The sequence below is a fragment of the Triturus cristatus genome, chromosome 2_2, assembly GCF_964204655.1.
Source record: "Triturus cristatus chromosome 2_2, aTriCri1.1, whole genome shotgun sequence".
Lineage (NCBI taxonomy): Eukaryota > Metazoa > Chordata > Amphibia > Caudata > Salamandridae > Triturus > Triturus cristatus.
The window spans coordinates 226,159,719-226,179,697 of record NC_140582.1 but is presented as its reverse complement, the minus strand read 5'-3'; the positions used below and the strand labels follow the sequence as shown (position 1 = coordinate 226,179,697).

The 19,979-nt window shown below is 46.1% G+C and overlaps 1 protein-coding gene across 1 annotated transcript in view; it reads right to left on the bottom strand.

Annotated features, from left to right (window-relative positions):
- Positions 1–11,946: 11,946 nt before the first annotated feature.
- GNG10 (G protein subunit gamma 10) overlaps positions 11,947–19,979 on the bottom strand; it is a 139,909-nt gene continuing 131,876 nt past the window's right edge. The window contains exon 3 of the mRNA XM_085641275.1: positions 11,947–13,740. The gene's annotated coding sequence lies outside the window, so the exon portion shown is untranslated. The remainder of the gene's footprint in view (positions 13,741–19,979) is intronic.

The following is a 19,979-nucleotide window of genomic DNA, read 5'->3' as shown; positions in this document are numbered from 1 at the left end:
ATCAGTTCCAGAAGGTTGATGTGCATCTTCTTTTGTTGTGTTGTCCATAGTCCCTGCACTGTGTAGTTGAGTACATGAGCTCCCCATCCCTGGAGAGACGCGTCCGCTGTCAGTATTATTTGTGGAACAGGCTCTTGGAACGGTCGGCCCTTGCAAAGGTTTTGTGGATTCCACCAATGCAGAGAGTTGTATGCCCGACCGCTCACCAACACTAGGTCTTTCAACTGTCCTTGAGCCTGATTCCACTGACGTGCTAAGCACGCCTGAAGCGGGCGCATATGTAGTCTCGCGTGTGGGACTATGAAAATGCAGGAGGCCATCATGCCTATCAACTGCATGAACACTCGCGCGGGAAGGGAGTGTTGTGGTTTGAACTTGGAAATCAGCATTTGCATGCTGTTGATTCTCACTAAATTTGGCTGAGCTGTGGCCGCCAGTGTCTATGGTCGCACCTAGGTACTGTTGTACGTGTACGTGTGCGGGTTGGAGATGGGATTTAGGGTAATTTAGTGAGAACCCCAGACTGTGAAGGAGGTGAATGGTGCGGGACATGTGGCTGGCACATTGCTGGGCTGACTTTGCTTGAACAAGCCAGTCGTCCAGGTAAGGGTAGACGTGTATGTGCTGCCTCCGTAGATGTGCAGCCACAGTAGCTAGGTACTTTGTGAAAACTCTGGGTGCTGTTGTCACGCCGAAGGGAAGGACTTTGAATTGGTAGTGCTGCCCCTGAACAGTGAACCTGAGGTATTTTTTGTGTGAGGGGTGAATGGGTATGTGGAAATACGCATCTTTGAGGTCCAGTGTGGCCAGGAAGTCTCCCTGCTTGAGCAGCGGGAGGACTTGCTGTAAAGTGAGCATGTGAAAATGCTCGGAGAGAATGTAGCGGTTCAGGGGTCTCAGGTCTAGTATAGGTCTGAGTGACCCGTCCTTTTTCGGTATTAAAAAGTACAGGGAGTACACCCCCGTACCTTGCTCGTGGACGGGTACGACCTCTATTGCGCCTTTTAGTAGCATACTTAGCACTTCCTGCTGTAAGAGCGTTAAGTGCTCTGAGGACATAGGACGGTGTTTTGGAGGTATTGTGGGTGGAGTCGAGGTTAATTCTAGGCAGTAACCGTGTTTGACAATATCTTTGACCCACCTGTCCGTGGTGATGGAGTTCCACGTGGACAGGAACCTTTGTAGCCTTCCCCCGACAGGTGTTATGTGGTCGGGAGGAAGGGAGAGGGCGTCACTGTTTGTTCTTGGGGGAGGACCTGGTGTTGCCGTATCCGCGTCCTCTGCCCTTTGTGCTCGAGCCACGATAACCACCCCGGGTGTTTTTATCGTAGGAGCTTTGTGTGTTTCCCTTGTTGTAGGTTTGCTGTGACCCCTGTCCTCTACCTGCTCCTCTATTTCCGGGGCGACGAAAGGAGCCGCTCCGAAAGGACTGCGTTTGGAGAGCCCCCATGGACTTTGCAGTGTCTGTGTCCTTTTTTATTTTCTCTAGGGTGGTGTCAACCTCTGGCCCGAATAAGTAGTCGGGGTTGACAGGCTGGTTGAGGATGTTATTTTGTACCTCAGGTTTGAATCCGGAGATTCGTAACCAGGCGTGTCGTCGCAACATGACGCTAGTGTTTATGGCTCTGGCAGCTGTATCCGCGGCATCCAGTGCACACTTAATGGATGCGTTTGTGAGGAGTTGTCCCTCCCTGATGAGGATCTCTGCTCCCTCTTTGAATTGGTCAGGGAGATGTTGGAGTAATTGTTCTAATGTGTCGTAGTGTGCTCGATCGTAGCGAGCGAGGAGCGCCTGAGTATTGGCAATGCGCCATATGTTAGCTGCCTGGGCCGCAACCCGTTTGCCGGAGGTCTCTAGCACCTTGGACTCTGTCCGGGGGAGGAGCATCACCTGTTGTTTGCGAGTGTGCCCGTTTGCGAGCATTCGCAACTACTATGGAATCCAGAGGTAACTGGCCTCTAATGTAGGTAGGGTCCCCAGGCGCCGACCTGTATTTCTTGTCGATCCTGGGGTTTATTACTCTTGCCCTGGTGGGTTCCTTGAAGATGTCCTTTGCTGGTTTGAGGACACCCTTCAACATGGGTAGAGTTTTTATATTCCTTTCTGAGGATGCGAAAGTATCCATGAGAAAGTCGTCCTCGACGGTGTCAGAGTGGAGTTGCACACCATGATTGGCCGCAGCACGTTCAATGAGGGCGTTGAATGCGGCAGTGTCCTCTGTGGGAAACGTTTTTGCTCCATAGAGTTGCGGGTCCTGTGTATCCATAGGTGCACCCGAGTCTACAGGGTCATCCCAAGCTTGGTCAGGGTCCTGTTGGCCTTCAGGGTCCATCACTCCAGGGTAGGGGACGTGGTCACCTATGTAGTCCTCCAAAACGTCTGTTTCGGAGTGTGTGGGAGAGAAGGACTGTGGATCTTGGTAAGAGGAATGGAGAGGTTCGTAAAGAACTGGTTCCGAAGCCACTGGCAGCTTTTTCTTAAGCGGGATCCGGTAAGAGTCCAAAGCTGGCTCGGAAGTTATTCTCCTCTTGTGGAGCATCATCCTGTCGGTGTCGGCGTCGATGATGTGTGATGGTGACGTCTCTGCAGGAGAGCGTTCGGCAGGCGTGATCGTGGTGTGGGTGACCCGTGTTCTGATTTGGAACAGTTTTGGGGCCGTGGATGGCGGCAGGCCAAAAGTGATGTTGGCTGGTGCCGAAGAGGCTGTTGGAGCTTTTATCGGCTCGGAGCCTGACGTGTCCTGGAGGACTGCTTTGTGTTTGACGCGTTGCGCAGCAACTGGCCGCACCTGGAGCACCATCGATTCTTTTGCGCCGACCGGTTCTGTAGAGGCGGGCGTGGACTTCTTCGGCGCCAGTGGGTCATCGAGTCGAGGAGCGGTAGTGGCCGTCTACGTCGTCGATGAGTGTGCCTTTGGTGGTGCTGTCGAAGCGGTGTGAGACGCAGCAGGCAGTTTGACCTTTGGGGTCGGAGCCGATTGTTTCGGTGCCGGGAGCCGAGTAGGTTTGGTGGCACCAATGGTCTTTTTCCATGTGTCAGCGCCGACGTCGGCTGCTGCAAGCTCGGCACCGAAGTCTCGTTTGATGCGGTCGGTGCAGACGGGTTTTGCTGGCGTCGAAGGTGTGTTGGCCTCGATCCGACCAGCGTCACTTTTGGTTTCGGTTTCTGGTGAACCAATACAGGTTTCGGTTTCGAAGAAGGGAAACCAGCCGTTTTGGGTAGTAATGGCTGCCGCTGAATGTCCGAGGCCGGGCCAGAGGGTGGGGCCGAAGAATTGCGGGATAGGTCTTGGGTAAGACCCGAAGGCGATCCCTCGACCGGAGCCATAGACTGGCGCACTGGGATATCCTCAGTCTGTACGGGTAGGCCTTGCTCGTCACCGGAGCTACTCTCTTCGGCCCCTAAGGCCTCATCGTAGCCTCCTACCTCGGTGTCGGCTTCATCTCTGTGAAAGAGTCGTTCTTCGACGTCCTCCGATCCGGAGTCGTGTTCAGAAGCGGGGCTGAAGATGTTGGTCGGGGCCGGTGCCGCTTGCTGCGCTTCGAGTCTCGCTGCTCGTCGATTCCGGAGAGTCTTCTTGGATCGGAATCGGGCACAGGCCATACATGTAGACTCGTCGTGATCCGGTGAAAGGCATTTGTTGCACACCGGGTGGACGTCGACATGGGGATATTTCGCATTGCATACAGGACACCGCTTGAATGGTGTCCTCGATTCCATCGTCGATGTCGGGTCGATGGTCGGGGAAGATGCGAAAAAGTTGGTTCTGGAAGTTAGTAAACTAACAAAGATACTATCGATACCGATCGGAAACAGTACCGACGCGAACTAAAGGCCTTTTGGCCTGGAAAAAGTTTTTCCTAACTTGAGTCAAGATAAGCACATCCGAACCCAATGGCGGAAAAAAACAATCTGAGGATGGAGAGGATGCCCATGCGCACTGTAGTCCAGGGGAGGAGTCACCTATCCCAGGATACTTCGAAGACTCTTCCAGGACAACAACGTGCAAACATCCGGACCCAACACTAGGCGGCGATCTATGCACAGATATGAATTCAGCAGCCCACATGCCTCGAACACATCGTTATCGAAGGAAAGTAACTTGTTCTGCTATACAAATGCCAGACAATACAAAAGTAAGTTCCCCAGTGCTAGATAGGAAAATCTGATGGTGAATTATGCCATTCTATGTGGGTTGGGGGCTACCTTCCTACACAGTTGGTATCCTGTAGTCAAGAGACTAAAACACACAACAACGAATTGGGGAAATGGCACGAGTACACCATTTTTGGAATCTTGCTAATCGTCATGTAAGTCATGTTACATGTCATTTAGGGATGTTACATCATTAATCCTTATCACGGCTCCAAACTAAGTTATACTAGCAGGTATGCATGTACTTTCTGCATGGGACAGGAAAGGTTCATACACTGCACTTGAAGGCAGCCAATAGTAACTTCATGTAGGATATTACTGCAATATTTGGGCCCAGGGTGCAGATACTCAGGGAAAGCTATAAACCAAGACCTTCTGAAAAATGGACACCCAAGGGAATCCAGGTTGGTGTGCCTTGCAAGACCTATGCACGTTTTCTTAACCAGGTTACACAAAAAGGGTAAAGGGAGAGGAAAAATATCTAATTTCACACATTTATGTGACAAAACCTCGGGAACATACAGTGCAAGGGAAATGCCTAACTAAACTGCATTTACATACTTCTCCTAATGAAATCTGTACCCCCACAAGCGTGGCTCAGCTATTGCCTGTGACGAGAACTGAACAACCCAGTTGCCATGGAAAGACCATATTGACTTAATTTGGTCAATTTTAATCTGTTCCTGTAATGGGAAACATGACCAGGTGCAAAAATGGGAGATTGTTTTCCATTTGGATTTTGATTGAAAGAAGAATGGGAATGCTGGGTGGTAAAAACGTTGGTGAATCCCTGGAGAAATTGGTTAAAATCAGATTTTCAACATATGTTAGACATTTGCAGAGCAGTCTTTGTAAGATAATGTAGTGGGATTCACATACGACAAACTACCCTGGACTCATCTGGTTGTCTTGTTTTCAGAAATGCATAGTGGTCGAAGGTTTCCCTGGGTGCCAGCCAAGCCAAAACCCAACCATCCCAGCTACCCACATCATCAGAATGAATTAATTTTAAAGGAAAATCTGGATGTTTCCAAGTTGCGTTTGGAGGCCATTTCTTAACTGGGCAATATGCCCAAACACACTAGTGCGGTACTGTTTTTCTTTTTCCCAATTGGAAACATTTACAGGAACACAGAATAGTAGTATACTTGTTATTACAAACTGAATTCATCTCCATTTTTTGACTTTTAAGTGTAAGCTACTGTGATAGAAATGTTTGCACAATGCCCTCTAAATTCGAAAATATTATTGGTATTATGGGTAACCCCAAATTCTGAGTTGCACAAATAACCCCTATTCCTACATTCATTAGATTTTACCATATGAAGTGATTCATGATCAGTACTCAATGAAACATCATAAGGTGGAGTTCAGTTGATGCCTATGGGTATCGCTTGTTTTTAGACACAAACAAGCACTACATTTCCCTGCATCTAGAAGAATCTGACAGATGTTAACAGTATATTAGATTTGTAAATCATCCAGGGGCAGAGGTGAATTACTCAAAAACTGTCACCTACTTCTTTTTTGTGCTACTTAATTTCCTTTTTTTAAACAATTAGTTTATTTTGGTAAAACCAGGAGTGATCTACATAAATGACCCCTATCTGAATTAAGAATGTTGTCTACTTATCAGATATGTATAACTTTCTCCGTTCACCCATGGGATTCTACACCCGTTCCATCACAAGTTGCAAATAGGTAGAAACCACAAAGTAGGAAACACTGACTACCCGTTAGAGAAATGCAAAAAGTGTAGTAAAAAAAAGTTTTACAACTTGGTCTGTTCCTGAAAGATGAGAAAAGGGTGATCTTAGCACATCAAACCTTTTAGATGGCATTCTTGCAAGAAAAAAAACATTGATACATTTTGGCTATTTCTCAGTTTCGTTCAGAGGAATAGCCAAACCCTAGCATTGCAATCTCTTCATGCGTGGGGAAAAAAAAAAGAAAAAAAAAGATCAAAATTTGGCCTGGATACCTTTGATAGGAAAAGATTAAAGTACAAACTGCTCCAAAAATGTAATTCGGTAAACTATTTCAGAAGCAGAAAAAAAAAAACACCTCAACAAAACACTCGAACTTTTAAACCACAAACCTAACCAAGACATGTTTTGGAATTGAAGGTTTCCAGCTCTTTAAACCACACAATCATGCATATGTAGGTCCCGCTTCGCCATCACACCTACCAGGACTCTGTTTTGTTGCCTGTTGGTTTGCTGCCCTAGGAGGGGCTCAGCTTGAGGAGATTTCACCGAGGGGAGGAGCTTCACGGGACTCAGGTCCCCAGCAGCCCGTGCGGCGCACCACCTGTGCCTCCCCCCGCCCACTCGCTCTATTTAAGCACTGCAGGCGACCGCTACGCGGTACGCGCCGGACGAAGCCCGGACAAAGGGCGGGCCGTCTGTGGCCGTCCGGGGCTGGCCAAGGCTGGGCTGGGCAACCCCTCTTTCAGGGAGTACTAGAAGTAAAGTGGCTGTGGACCTATTACTTGCACTTTGTTATTTGCATCACGTTGCTAGCCCTTTATACGTTGGGTGCTTACTTATATCGTGTCACATGGCTGGGAAGGGGAAGCGTGTCATGGCTCCCACGACTGTGTCTGGCACCATGGATCAATTCATTACTAGAGCTGTCTGGGTATTAGAACATGAAATTGCCATTACCGAAAGACGTCTCTCAATTGATCCCACGCACTCGAGACGCTCCTCACTGGGTCCTTTAGCATTGTCTAAATCGCCAAACAAATCTAGAGTCCTCACACGGGGGGATGTACATTCGCTCGCAGAGTCTGAAACACTGTACAATGTGACAACATCTTCAGAGGGGTTGCCTGAAGACTCCGACATAGTTGATGGTGTATCTGTAGTGGAAGAAATGGCCCCACCCAAGTCTAAAGTCACCCGCCCCCAAACAAGGGCCGGGACTAAATCCTCTAGATCTGTCAATCAGAAAAGGAAAAGGGGTGGGGTTGCGGAAGGTGTTAGGCAGGCGAAAATAGCTAAGGTCTCTAAAAATATAGCTAACCCCGGTACTTTAAGTCCCCCGGCTTGCCCAATTGTGGGCGATGACAGTATGAGAACTTCTCCCATGCTAATTAGTAGTGACTTGATCCCTAAGCTAGAACAGGCTGTTCGTTCACTAATTTTACCATTATTAGAAAGGGTTAAAATAGTCACTGAAAAAGTTGACAGGCTGGAACAAACCATTCCGGACAATTTTTGCTCATTAAAGAATGTTGTCAAATTGTCCACTAAAGACATTGGCAAAACCACCTGCCTGCATGCTGGAAATTCTCCGGCCTCTGTACAGCCTCCAACTGACAAACCCCCCATATTAACTAATATAGGTCCAGGTATTGACTCACCCATATTAATGACAAACATTCATCAGTCTTCAGGGAGGGATGGAGGGCCTAGCAAAGAATCTCTGGGTAACAACATCAAGGAATCTGGGGACACAAGAGTAGTCACTGATTCAGTCACTCAAGGCAATGCTCCTAGATCACCCTTAGCTCAAATTGATTTGCCACCCGAATCCCTCCCCTACGTTGCAGTTCTAACTGGAGTCCCCGTATTACCTGATGGCAAAACTGAATCCTTCCGGGAATTAAAAAACAAAGTGAGTCACTGGCTAAATACACACAGGCCAATCCCAAATTACATGAACGGGAGGATTCTATTTGTCAGAAGAGTACAATGGGTAGGTTCAAGACCCAAAAACACCCAGGGCGATTGTATTATCGTCAATTTCGTAGATACTCGAATCTCGAGGTTCATCACTGAATACTTACCGTATGGACCTAGATCAGGAATAGAGGTGCACAACTTGAACTTTTTTTATGATCAAGGCCCTCGGTATTGACAATCGCATTGTAAAACAAGCATCACATCTCCCAAGCATGTGAGGGCAATAGAAAGCGGTTTCACTAGTGCATGTGATGTAGCCTCTTCGGCCCCTACTGGGGTGACCGTTCCCCCCAGGGTCTCATGGTTGAGTCAGTGTAGGACGGGTCCGAGTGCAATTGTACTAAGCCAGACCGTTGTTCATTATGATGCTCAGTGTGGTATTAGTCCAGGCACCCTCTTGTCCTGGAACCTAGCAGGTATTAAGATCAAACTAGATTCTCCTGAATGGGTCGATTTTGTCAATAAATACGACATCTGCCTCTTTCAGGAAACATGGATATGGGAGGCCCAGTTCCTCTTGGGATATTTGAATTTCCATGTCCCTGCGACTCAAGGTCTGAAAGGTCGTCCTATGGGCGGATTAACCATCTGGGCCCGCCAGGGCCTATTTCCAAGTGCTGCCATGATTGATACGGGTTCCCCAGATATTCAATTAGTGAGATTTACCTTTGCCCACACGGGCACACTGGATATTTACAATTTATACCTTCGGGGGACAAAAGGGAAGAAGTCACGGGTATTGGACATTTTGACCAGCCTCATAGAAACCAATTCGAGCAATAGGGATCTGACTGTTGCAGGAGACTTCAATGTTACATTTGAACCCCTTCTAGACCCGGATTCAGAATGGAGTCTCGACCCTGAAGAAGATCGGTTGTGGGGAATACCAGTCCTCCCGCTCCCTCCTATTAAGAGGTGGTCTACGGTAGCGGTGCAGGTAAATGCACTTTGCTATGAGAAAGGCTTAAGGGCCCTGAATGGCAGGACCCCAGGGGACAAGAAGGGCGCCCCCACCTTCGATAATGGCCGCTCAGCAAGTAGGATAGATTATGTCCTCTGCTGTATGAGGCTGTGGCAGCATATTATTGACATGGTGGTTGAGACAAGAATTGAGAGCGACCACAACCCCATATGTGTCACCCACTCTTGGTGGGGGGATAGTACCTCGGCGAGAGAGGACCCAATACTGGCTACCCCCAGTTGTGTCCCTACAAACGACATGCGGAGACTTAAGTGGACACAGGTAAAGACCAATGCCACGGCCATTGCTAGCATTGAAATAGAGCTCTCCCAAACTATCGTGAGACTGGAGGATGTCGTGGGAGTAAAAGAAAGTAATCACCAAGCAACTGGATTACACGAGTCCTTTTTTGAGGGGCTACGTGGTTTTTTTCTTAAACCAATAAGCAAAGGCAACAAGCCTCTCTTTAAGCGATTCAGGTGGTATGATGGGGAGCGTAGACGAGCCAGAGGTAACTTAACACAAGCCCTCTCTAGTGGGAGTAAAATAAGTATACAACTAGCTAGACACTCCTACAAGAAGTGCCTTGCCCAAGCGAAAAAAAGATGGGATGAATTGTACTGGCAAGACCTGAAGGAGGCTTGCCATGCCAGGGACTCTAGAATGTTTTGGAATGTGATCAAGTGGAATAGAGGCGGATCCCCTGAAAATCCATCCAATCATGTTTCCCAAGAAGAGTGGATAGGGTATTTTAAACCCCAATATGCATGCAATCCCCTATACAAATGTCCGGGGCCAATATCACATGTCCTATTTGCATGGTCCTTTTAGCACCAAGGATGTTCTAGCTGCCCTGGCCTGCGTAGCTGCTGGGCGGGCACCGGGTATGGATGGGGTCCCATCTGATCTATTCCTTAATAACAAACTTTGCTGGAGCAAGTATATTGCCTTAGTGGCCAACGCGGTCGCCGAAGGCGCCCCAGTGCCCAAATCTTGGGGGGGTGCTATTATAATCCCCATCTTTAAAAAGGGGGATAAAACCCTCCCAGGAAACTACAGGCCCATCAGCCTAATAGACACAATTCAAAAGGTCATAGGGAGGATGGTATTGAATGTGCTTTTGGCCTGGATTGAAGACAACAGGATACTTTCTAGTTTCCAAGCCGGTTTTCGTAAATTTACCAGCACTGTGGATCAGGTTTTCCGCTTTGTACAATTGCACTGGAAGATAGTCACGTTAGGCAAAGGCAGTCTCTACGTCGCGTTTGTCGACTTAAGAGCTGCCTTTGACCTTGTTCCTCGCGAGCAACTTTGGAGGGTCCTTGAAAAGCTTGGGCTTTCCTTGGAACTCTTGACATTAATCAGGCGGCTCCATGAGCCCAATTTCGCAAAAATTCAGTGGGGAGGCCCGGGGGACATAACCCCCGAGTTTCCGGTTGAGCGAGGTGTGAGACAAGGCTATGCTATGGCACCCACGCTCTTCTCCCTGTACATCAATGGAGTAGTAGATTATATGCTCCGAGTCAACACCGACGCTCCTAAGCTGGCCGGAGTGACTACTCCAATATTGATGTTTGCTGACGATACTCTTATAGTATCTAAAACTCCGAGCGGCATGCAAAGGGCCCTGACAGTCTTTGAAGATTTTTGCAATAATTATGGCCTAGAAGTGAATATAACTAAGACCAAACTCATGGCCTTCAACCCGCACCCAAGTTACAGAGCAGGAAAACTCATAATGAATGGGCAAATACTTGAGGAGGTCAAAAATTTTGTCTATCTGGGCATGCACGTGACACAAGATAACAAGTGGAATAGACATTTGGAAATGTCTTCACTGAAACTCACGCAGATAACAGGAACCTTGATTAGAGAGCATAAAAAAATCCTACTCTAAGCCTGTCAAACCCGTGCTCCAAGTATATGAGGCAAAGGCCCTAAGCTCAGTGTTGTACGGAGCAGAGCTCTGGGGTTTCGACGCATTGTCATCTTTAACAGTCGTTGAAAATAAATTCTATCGCAGCATAGTTGGTCTCCCGCAGAGTACGCCTATGGTACCACTGCGTTACGATCTAGGTAGGAAGGCCATTAAGGATTTAGCCAAACTCCGCCCGGTCCTTTATTGGAGGAGACTCTGGACCACCCCGGAGCTTCGGCCTTATGCAATGGGCCTCATGGATGTAATGCAGGCCGACACGTTTCATAAGATTGGGTGGCTTAGGAACCTCCGGGAAACTTTGAAAGACCTGGGTCTAGAGGGGCTATGGAGTGACCCAGTTGCTGCCAGGTTTCCCACAAAGAGGCTTTTGAAAATGCTTTACTGGGAGCGGGTAATCCATCGGTTCTGGAGTGATTCCATTTCCCCCACGATGACTAGCCGTTTTTTAGAGGCAAAGGTAACTCCAGTTTTTGAACCGTACTGGGATTTAATCACCCAACCCAGAGATAGGAAACTATACTTCCAATTTAGAGTAGGTTCTCTCCCACTCAGGGCCCTAACTAATGGGTGGTTTGGTGCTAGTGCAGGACCTTGTCCCGTTTGTGGTGATCAAGAGGAATCAATTGCCCATTTCCTGTTTGTTTGTCCAACATATGCCAATCCTAGACGAACATGGCTGTCTCCATTGTGCAAAACACTGGCTACAAGGAGCTCCACTGTTGCTTTGAGAATCCTTAGCACAAGCACTTTTCCAGCCCATTCAATTGCCTTAGCTAAATATCTGGGCTGGGCATGGGTCTTAAGGCGCAGGGCTCTCAGGGAAACTGCGGGTGTGCTCCCGTAGGGCTTCACCCTTCAGGGACACTGGTCAAACATTCTTTTTAATTCCAAACGTAGTCTTATTCTGTCAGTATTTCATTAGTTTGCTGACTCGTTTAATTTTTTTTTTTTTTTAAACTGAAATTTTAGGTATTTAATGGATGATTTTATACATTTTATAGTGAATGTGCCTAGTAATAATCATGTGTTTTTGGATATGTTTGTGTCTTGTATGAATTATTTTTAAATTCGAATAAAGACTATAAGAATGGTATATGTAGGATTATTTGTTAGATGTTGCCGCAACAAACGTACACCCCTGAAATGAACATTCTTTGATTTACATTAAAAAAACAAAATGAAAGGATGAGACAACACTGAATGCATTTGGGTGGTCTTTTAATCAATCATTTTCACTCGATTCCAGCCTCCATGGGTCTGTCTGGAATGTATTGTGTTGTTCATTTATAACATTTTATTGAAAATCGGTCAGAATGCAGCCAACAAATGAACAGTCTTTGATTTACAGAAAAACTAATTAAAGGATGAGACAACATTGAATGCATTTGGGTGGTCTTTAAATCAATCATTTTCACTTGATTCCAGCCTCCATGGGTCTGTCTGGAATGTATTGTTTTGTGTTGTTATTCATATGTAACATTTTATGCAAATTACTCTTCACATGCATGCCTGGCCTCGTAGCATTCAAACATTCAAAAATGCCTAGACAGGAAACTTTTTATTTTATCTCTTGCGGTCTTCAGCACGTTTTTTGCATATTTTTTTAGGAAAAGTGGTACCACATGAGCAAACTTGATGAACAACAGATCTCACCAGTAGGTACTACAACTTTATTTATCAAATCATTTATTCTTTTAACTGCATCTATGCCGCTCACTGGAACTGTCTGAACTAAACCTGCCCTGCAAAATGAAAAAACAAGTTTGAAGAATTTGCTATGAGGCAACAAATGAGAAAAGTAATGCATGGGAGAACCATGGCAGAGGCATATTTTCAACAGAAATTCAACCAGAGACAGAACACCCATTAAACATCTGCATGGGATGGAGTGGCAGTAACTTCACCTACTGGATCTTTGGCTGGGTAAAATGACTTCAGCTCAGAGAGGAACAAAGTTATAATGGGCACATGGAGGCGTAGACAACAAATGCATAATATTCATCATTTGCTACATTAGGGCAATTAACAGTACCTTATAACAGACAATTACATTTACAGGTCAATTCCTTTTTCTAAACCAACTAATACAGGGCAACGTACGGCTATATGCATTTTCAACTTGGTGATCTGCAGCAATGAATCTGTTTTTTAAGCCCTGTGAGAGCTCATCTGCTTTCTGTCTGGCGCTTTTAGTGTCCCACCTACAAGCCTCTACAGCCAATGTCAGAAATTGTGTGCTTGAGCAGGCTGGCCATCTAAGTCAGGTGTTGTGGAAGTAGGTGGACGTTACTCTTTACTCCTTTCCTTGTGTATCTACCTCGAAGTTGTGTGGTGTCCTCAAATAGGCGAAGGCACAAGTTGTTGTGGTCTATTCAAAGGCTAAATACTCAGTGTGGCTCTCTACATGCGGATGCCACCCAACGATCAGTCTACCCTGCACCAGTTCCCACCTACTGCTCAGCAAGACCACCAACGCAAGCACCCTCAAGACTACAGACTACAAGTGGGGCAAGGTAAAAAAGGTACCCCATTTAGAAAAGAAAGGCATTATCTTTTCAATAAAATTGGATTCTTAGTGTCATTATTTTAACATTGTTTTAAGGGATGCTCTTATACAAAAATGTGAAATCATACTTCAGCATTTTGTGGTTCCCAACAGAAAAAGCATAATGAGAAAAGTGGCAAATGTAACATTTATCTAATGGCAAGAAAAGAGGGTTTTGTAAAATGTAAACATCTGGTTATTAGAAACGATGTTGCTAAAAATGCATGCTACCATCGGTTATTTATGAAACAAAGAACGTGTTTGTGTATAAAATACGATACAAATATTAGCAAAAGTTCTAGTGAGCTACTTGTTTAACATACTAATAAATATATATGAAATTGTTTTGGCCACGTGAAAGTAAGGGCACAGCAAACGTGCTTCCATCTTGAGAAGGGAAGGCATTTGTCAGTTTCTTGCTGGAAGATAATTCTAAGCTCGTCATGGACCCTGAAAATAAAATATAATCATTAGTTTTGCGAATTTAATGTTCGTCTGAATCTGGTAATATAATAAGCCAGTGTGCTCGCTTGCCTACTGCAGAGCAGAAAAGTAGCAGTGATTTGTCCAACAATAACATCGCCTGCTACTCTGTGATTTGAAGCCTTAGAACGACGGCCACAATTAATTTAGCACATTAATATCTTGGAGTGAGTATACAAGCCCGGCACGTTTCCAATAGGTTACCACTGATTGTTATAATCATACACTTGTATACCTTAACAAGCATATTATAAAGTTAATTTCTCCATCATACACATGCAAAGACTTTAAGGGGTCCCAGCGCTCAGCAGAACAATAAATATTTTAATGCGGGGGGGGGGAGGATTTAAAAATCCCATACCAATCACATTTGTCCCAGAAAGAACAACTCAAGAGTGTCTGTACCTCATACAATGGGGGTGTGAAAGGGGGAGGAGGCAGGGTCGGGGTGCAGACTGGTGCAAGGCTACTGCCTGCTTCTTATAAAGAGGAGATAAGGCTGGCAAGAAACCAGGCAGGTGCAGAGCACGTGCCTGTTCGGTCAGACCTTGTGTTTTCCCCCCATTAAGCTTGTTGAGCATGATAGCCCACTATTGCCCTTCGGTTTAAAACGATATGGGATCTGAGAGTTGAGACTGGAGTCAAAGGGACACCCTAATTGCACTACTCTTTCAAAGAGTGGCGACTGCCCGCTCTATCTGGGCTACAAGAGGCTGATGATGATGGCAGCATAGCTCTAATAAAGCAAGCAGTCACATTTTACCAGTGGTTCTTTGGGGCAACTGAATGGAGATATCTCCAATTTAAACTTCCTTACAGTTTCCAGCAATCGGTGTCCTTTGCACCCTTGAAGTATGTAGAGAGTTCCTGGACACATATGCGAGGTGCCATCTAGTGTGAGGTCACTAGGTATAGCTGATTGAGTGAATGGTGATGTGAGGTGGCCAATAGGATAGCCAGGCTAACCAAGATCCATGCTTTAGCTGGGAGCCAGTGAATTCTGAATTCCTTTTCCTAATGCCACAACTACAGCGGTCTATGGGTGGGTGAAATAACCACAGCGCCTCTGAAGTGCCTCCAGTACCTCTGCCAGAGAAACAGCAGCCCCTTTCTTCTTGCTGTGATCTGTAAACCTTTGAAATCTGAACACGCTGGGCTGCTGCACATTCTTGTAAAACCATCTCAAAACAGCCCAGAAGTAGTTCCAGGAAGACCTGATCCTTGCAAGTGCTGACCACACAGTCGAACAAGTTACTTACCTTCGGTAACGCTTTTTCTGGTGGATACAGTATCTGCCTGTGGATTCCTCACCTTGTGAATAGATTCCCACAGCGGTCCCACTCCCGGAGGAGGGTGTCCACCTTTCCTATACCAAAAAGTCCTGCAAGACAGAGCACGCAAAATGGCCCTCCCTCCTCAGAGTCTAAGCAATAATGCTTTGCGAAAGTATGGAGTGAGGCCCAAGTCGCGGCCTTACAAATGTCTGCAACTGGAACACCCCTGGCCAAAGCAGAGGTGGAAGACTTCACTCTAGTAGAATGAGCTCTAATACCCTCAGGAAGAACCTTAAGAGCAAGGGCGTAGCAGATCTTGATGGTTAGGATGATCCACCTGGACAGAGTGCGCTTGCGCACAGCTTTGCCTTTTGAGTGTCCAACATAGCCCACGAAGCGCTGATCTTACAAACGAAAATCCTTTGTTCTGTCCAAATAAAAGCTCACCGCTCTTTTAGGGTCCAAGCAATGAAGTCTCTCTTCCTCCTTGGAAGGGTGAGGGGAGGATAAAACACAGGGAGAGTAATGGATTGCCCCAGATGAAATGGCGTAACTACCTTAGGTAGGAAAGCAGCCCTGGTCCTGAGGACCATCCTTTCAGCATGCAAGGATAACAAGCATTTTCAATGCAATAGGTCTCGCTTTTGCGAGAGTTTAAGCGATTGGCATTGTAAACGACAATGCCTTTTATTCATGTGTCTTAAACCCGACAAATATATAAAAGGCATTGTTATTTTTTTAATGCCAATAGCTCAAACTCTCGGCAGTTTTCTAAACAGACTGTGGAACAGCAGTTATGACTAAATATTCACTGCCGACTTGGAACATTGGGTGCCACAGCTGGACACAAAGAAAGCAAAAAAATGCACCCAAAAGGGCTAGCACAGAGAACAGGAAGATTATGCGCAGCTCAGGGAAGTGAACACCTGACTGGCTGGCAGGAAAAATAGTTGCATTTTGCCCACTCCCCGTGCTTCTTCCTGGCCCTCCCAGATCCAGAATCCAGGAACTGAGCCTGTTCCCCTAGCAAAACCCACAGAAAGGCTACAATGCAGGGACAGGGCTGGAGGGCTGCATGCGGCAGCAAATCTTCTTTGCTACATGCGTTTTTGTAAGAAGCTGACAATACAGTTCTGTTTCCCTAAAAGAACAGGGGCTGCAAGGTAGACAAACATATTAGCACCATGAAAATTACACCTGAGGGAGCATGCAGCGCTCCCCTGGACTGTTGTGTGCCTCCCCCAAGACCTACATTCAGGAAAGTGAAAATGGTCCTTCTAGGACAGCTCAGCCTTTGTAAATGTATATTATTCCCCTTAAGATGTTGGCATTCATTCACTGGTTTGCGACCCCAAAAGAAGTTTTAAACCATTGGTACATTTCATTGCAATCCAGGGGAGAGGAGTTGGCCTAACGGCTAGGGCGCTCGACCTTGGACCTGGGGAACTGGGTTCGAGTCTCGGTAATGACGCTGAACATCCTGTGATTCTGGGCAAATCACTTAATCTCCCCATGCCTAACAAAGAATGAATGTGTGTCCTCATGTAACGTAACTGGTGCTATGTAAAGCGCTCTGATACCGGATTGGATTCGGGTCAAGTTCGCGCTATATAAAACTGCAAAAATAAATAAATAATCACACCCACTCTTCCTAGCAGAGTGAAAAGCATTTAAATGTCTAACATAGTAAGTTGCAAAGACGTCTGTGCTTCGGGTGTTGCAGTCTTAAATCCGGCAATTTGAGTTTCATAGGCTTGCAACCACAAACTACTTTGATTCGTGAGGCCCTGAATTGTCTATCCCACTTTAATTTAATTCATAAATGTAGTTTTGGGGGCTAAAATCTGGGAGCCTTTTTGTCTATGTATTAATGTCAACTACTCCGTTTTTACTCTTTAAGTGTTTACTGATGTCATCTGATTTGTGCCCAAGTCTAAAATCTGAACAGAATTCTTGTGAAACACCTTATGCATACGTTTCTGTAGCTTTGATTCAATAAGGTGTTTCTGAAGAATAATTCTGAATATTCACTTAAGGAACCTTCTTTATTCATTTGCGTGCTCCTCTGCAGTATATCCATCAAGTAGGTAATTCAGAGCTAATAAAAAGAGACATAAAAGCAGATTCTAAGTAAGTTGACTGGCCTTGTGCCCTGCAAGGACATCAGAGGACCAATCACCCTATTTAGAGATTTCCTCCTACATGGTGGGAATCTTTAAGCATAAAGTGGAGTTGCTGGTGCAGCATCTCCACAGTAGGCTGATGTCAATGTTGAGTGTGAGCCATGCTGTTTTGGCTCCACTCAGAATGTGTTTATCAAATACCCAAGGAAGACGTTTTTGAAAATCAAACAATCTAACTGCTCATCTTGCCATGACTTTCTCCCTATGCGTCTGAGCCATTGATTGATTTATCTGCCCATAGACCACCGTGAGCCGCAGGACGGTCCCTAGCATGTCCTATCGTGGACAAAGCATCAGAAAACTACTCGTGGGGACAGAGAAATTGCCTAGAAGCAGCTGCTGAGGGGCCCCATTTAGTCTGCAATGGGGATTTGAAGCCCACAATCCCAAGAAATTGACCCTCTGGCACTTATGCCCATTTGCTGCTACCAGTCTTCTGCCGGTGCCCATGCTTGGCAGCCAGCCATACCACACCGCTGGAGCTTGGAGTCTGCTAGAGCACATTGAGGCCGGTGATGGCACTCAGCCAGAACTTTTACGGCCTCAGTGATCACTGTGAAGAGCGAAGGAGGAGGTGGCATGAAGTGAAGAGGCGTGACAAGGGAATGTGGTGGCTCAGCCCATACCTTGGTGGCCTTGGTGGGTACCCGCTTATTGCCTTGAGGGGTGTTTAGCCATGGGTCCCAGTGGATCCATGATTCTGGAAGAAGTTCAGAGTTTATATTTTCAGAAGGATTTCTCATACCCTCAGTCAAGCTGCGTGCTTTCTGTATGCCATCTTGAGCTTTGGCCTCTTCGTACAGGGACTCAGTTTGGGTCTTGGCACAGGCACCAGGAATATGGCAATATTTGCCCTATATGCGTGTGCCCCTGGTTGGCCGCTCCTGCTGCCTTTCTCTGTGTGTTTTGAGCCTTCCACTGGTTTTTGAGTCTCTGATCCAGGCTACAGCAGGTGAAGGCTCCTTCTTTGAGAGGCCCATTGGACATTGGTAAATCACCATCTGAAGCTACATCTTATTAAGAAAATGGGTGCTATCGTAGCCTGTCTGCTATGGCCAGGATATGCATACGGAGCTTGATACCACAGAGAACTTTTACTAGGGTGGAAGTAGTATTTTGACCTGAAGATTGTATTTCTCTCCCCCCCCCCCCCCCTCTGCTTATCCACACTTTAGGGCCCCTGAAAAGTGTGTGGATGTAGAGCAGAGACGAGTATTGATTGATAAGTGGTGTAATTAAATTACTGAATCATTAAACCTTTGAGAAAAAAGAATATTGCGGGTTGCACATACTTTGGAGCTGTGAAGGTGGAAAACCTCAACTATCTCCATTCACCCCTAGGTCCGGTAAAGATCGAGTGAGATTAAAAGTAAAACAAGCATGGTGGGGCCGCCTTTAAAAAAGAGCAACAACAACTAGTGTAGAATGTGAGAGGGAGACCTTTTGGACCTCATAAATGCCCAGCCATGCAGCACATTATCCTGTGTGCTGTGCCGCCAGGGATTGAAGAGCTATACAATTACAACACTTTTTTTTACATTGTGTGTGTAATAAGTGGTAATCTGAAATTTGGGAGCAATAGGCGGTCCCGAGTCATTATTGAGTGCAGAGTTAAATTTCACAACTGCGGGGAAATCAAACAAGGCAACAGTGAAATTGTGAGGCGAGAAACACAATATGAAATGAGAGACCCAGACGGTGTGGTAGACCGAGGCTAGGAACAGATACAGTGAAAGTAAGAGAAAGTGGGGAGAAGGACTATGGCTCTGGTGATATCCAGTGGTGGACATGCGATAGCGAGGTGACGAAGTAATCAACGGATAGATGCAGTGAAGCCTGACAGACATAAGTGACCGACAGTGACAGTGACAGGAACTGAGTGGTGACAAAAGAAGTGCATCGGGGTAGCAGATATATAGGGATAACAGATGAACTGAGAAAGTGGCAGCGCGGCTGGTTACAGTACAGTGGTTCTGACAAACATGGGGAAGATAAAGTGGTATTAGGGACAGTAAATTCTGTAGAAGAAGTAAAGGCGATTGTGAAAACTATGGTGCATGATTTATACAATGGACGGTTGACCGGCACAGTTGCAGATAAAATAACTTGAAAGATACAGGAGGTGCCAGGTACAGAGGGAGGGTATGAAAAGTAGCATTTGGCAAAAGATAAAGCGGAGGCAAACAATGGTGGGAGGCAGATGCTGTGGCGGGAGGTATATGTGGGAATGGCACTTACAGAGAGGTTGTGTAGACAGGCAGATTATGGATACAGTGATGGTGAACGATACAGCAGATTGTGGTGATTGTTACTGGCGAGACAACGTTATAAGATCAGAGTAGCAGTAGAGAGACAGAAATAGGGCGGAGATAAGAGCAATGGGGGTGACAGCAAGATTACAGATTAAAGGGAATGGGATATTGTGCTAGGTAAATAGGGTGGGTATTAAGGCAGGGAGGGCAAGATACGGGTTGGCGGACATTGAAGGGGTTAAGCTAACACACGCGTTTTATGGGTGAGGAATGTTGACACAACAGAGAACAACAAACAAGGTGGGGTGAAAATCGGATGCCATAATGTGGAGAAAACATAGGTGATTGTGCAGACAGTTTTAGTTTTAGGTGATGCCGATCAGAGCTTGTATCAATACAACAACTGCAATATAACAAGCAATGTACAGTGGCTTCGGGTCAGCTCTCTCTCTCTGAAGCCATGAGCTCATATTTTTTATGTTTTATTTTAGAAAAAT